Source organism: Rattus norvegicus, chromosome 6 (assembly GCF_021556685.1).
Source record: "Rattus norvegicus strain SHRSP/BbbUtx chromosome 6, alternate assembly SHRSP_T2T, whole genome shotgun sequence".
Taxonomy (NCBI): Eukaryota; Metazoa; Chordata; class Mammalia; order Rodentia; family Muridae; genus Rattus; species Rattus norvegicus.
Window position 1 is genome coordinate 61,758,742 of NC_141539.1, and position 2,761 is coordinate 61,761,502.

The following is a 2,761-nucleotide window of genomic DNA, read 5'->3' on the forward strand; positions in this document are numbered from 1 at the left end:
TAGCCACTGAAGATCTAAATCTCAGACTCTTCCCAAGACCTTCCACTTAATTGCGTTCATAGACCCTAGGGTAGCCTACTCTAAGGACTGGTAGACACTGATGGCCTAGCACCTGCCTCAATTGGCACTACACGATTGTTCCTATTACCCATGATGGATATGTCCCAAGTAGGTACCTGAAGCTCCTGATATTTATCTTCTGGTACTGGCTTTACTAAACTATTCATAAATATTAGTATCATTACTAGATAAAGAGCTTCATTAACAATCACCTTGACACCGAGAGAGTCAATGTGCTAACAAAGGTCGATTGTATAACTAATAAGCAGGTAGCATATACAGTGTTGAAGCACTGAAGAAATGACTACTCCCTTGATAGAAGAGATAAGGATGATACAAAATTTTATCTTATCAGTAAAACAGCATGAAAGGTAAGGATGGTGGTTCTTTCCTTTAATCCCAACACTCAAAATGCTGAGGTAGGGGGATCTGTGTGAGTTCTATGTCAAGCTGGTCTACATAGTAAGCTGCAGGACAGCCAAGGATATAGAAAGAAAACCTGTCTCCAAATAAAAAAACAAAACTGCATAAAAAACCCACATGATGGTACACGCTTATATTCTCAGCACTCAGGAGAGTTGTCCCATCAAGAATTCAAAGCATCAGGAACCACATAATACAATCTTGTCTCAAAAACAAGAAAACAAACAACCAAGCAAACAAGCTTCTTCAGGAAAAAATGTTATGGTTGAAGCTGCAGTAAAGCTGAAGACAAAATTAGATCCTTGTCACCAAGCAGGGCCACTGGTCAAGGACACAAAGAACAAGTTCCTAGAAACCTACATGTTCTCCTTGCTCATGAAAAAATACAAAATTATTGACTTTTTATGCGTCTATCCCTAAAAGAATGAATTTTCTAATGATCATGTCAAAAGCAGACTCAGACTGGCCAGAAGAACAGGTTGAAGACTTTTTGTTGCTACGGGGACTATAATGGTCATGTAGGTCTTGGTATTAAGTGCTCCAAGGAAGTAGCCACTGCCTTCCAAGGTGTGAGTTAGTCAAACTTTCCATTATCTATGGGTGAAGATGCAACTTGGGGAAACAAGGTTGTCAAGATCCACACTTGTTCAATACAAAGTGACAAGCCACTATGGCTCTGTGCTTGTGCATCTCATCCCTGCCCCCAGAGGCACTGGCATTGTCTCTGCTCCCGTGCTCACGAAATTTCTGATGAATGCTGGCATTTACAACTGCTACATATCAGCCAGGTGCTACACAGCCACCCTGTACAACTTTTCCAAGCCCACCATTGAGGTTATCTCCAAGACCTATAGATACTTGACTGTCAACCTCCCAACTCTGTTCACCAAATCTCCTTTTAAGGAACTCACCAGTCATCTTGTGAAAACCAACACCAAAGTCTCTGTTCAGAGGACCCACACTCCAGCTGTATCTGCCACATAAGAGTATATGAGAAAATAAAGTGAATTAAGTCTGTAAAATGAAAGAAAGAAAGAAAGGAAGGAAGGAAGAACAAAATAAATACAAACACTTGAATTAAAATGTACTGATTCTTTTTGTTGTGAAACTGCTATTTCACATTTCCATACAGCAGTAACTACAGGTAGGTGAACCAAAAGAATGAGTTACAAAACCTCTTGGGAGAGGGAATTCAATTTTTATAATGCTATCTTCTAGAGCTTACTTCCTCTGCCTACTTTTCTATCTTCTATCTATCTATCTATCTATCTATCTACCTATCTATCATCTATCTTGTCCATCAATCTATCATGTTTAAAGTATCATCTATCAATCATCACTCTATCAACTGTCTATATGCCTATTATCTATATATCATCTTTCTATATCTATCTATAAATCATCTATGTATCCTCTATAAACCAAGTGTGTATTATCTTTCAATATACCTATCATTTATCTATCTTCCATCTATCATCTACCATCTGCCCATCATCTATCTATCTACCTATCTATCTATCTATCTATCTATCTATCTATCTATCTATCTATCTGATTTTTGAGGCCAAGTCTCACTATGTAGCTCCAACTGTCCTCAAACTTTCATGGTAGAAGAAGAATTTAATGTTAAATATGTTTAATGTTCAATCTTGTTATTTCTCAAGGAGAAAAAAACACACTAAAAGCACACATTATATTATGAAATAGGATTTAAGATAAATTACTCTGTCAAAAATGCACTGACTTTACTATACATTCTTAGGGCGGCAACATTAATTGGTGTAATCACTTTTAAGATATTTTGGCATCATTTCATAAAATTAAAAGCAAGAAATACATTAAAGTAAGTCCATTCCTTGGCTCCTACTGTCTGAACTTTCCTGCTCAAGAGACATGTTGTTCATAGGATTGTCCATACTAGGAAAGGCTAGACACTGCTGTTCAGGAATAAAGCAGGCGAACAATGACAGCCTGCTGTGAAAGACTGCATAGTAGTGAAACTGAGCTGACTGAAGCTCCGGCAACAATATGGATAATCTTTAGTTACATTATGTTGACGGAAAAAAGAAGCAGAACACATTATATGTTATTTTTCTAAAGCTTCAAAACAAGCAAAAGTAAACAACATATTGTTTAAGAACACATGCATATGTGGTAAAAATGTTTTTAAAAGGAAGAAAGGAAAGCAAGTGAATGCTAAGTACAAAGCCAGGATGGTGCTACCAATTCACACAAAAGCACAGGGATTGGACAGTAGACCACAGCAAAAACATAGACC

At 37.4% G+C, this 2,761-nt stretch overlaps 1 pseudogene; it reads left to right on the forward strand.

Annotated features, from left to right (window-relative positions):
- Nucleotides 1–603: 603 nt before the first annotated feature.
- On the forward strand, nt 604–1,467 carry LOC148005207 (small ribosomal subunit protein uS5 pseudogene; annotated as a pseudogene).
- The last annotated feature ends 1,294 nt before the right edge of the window (nt 1,468–2,761 follow it).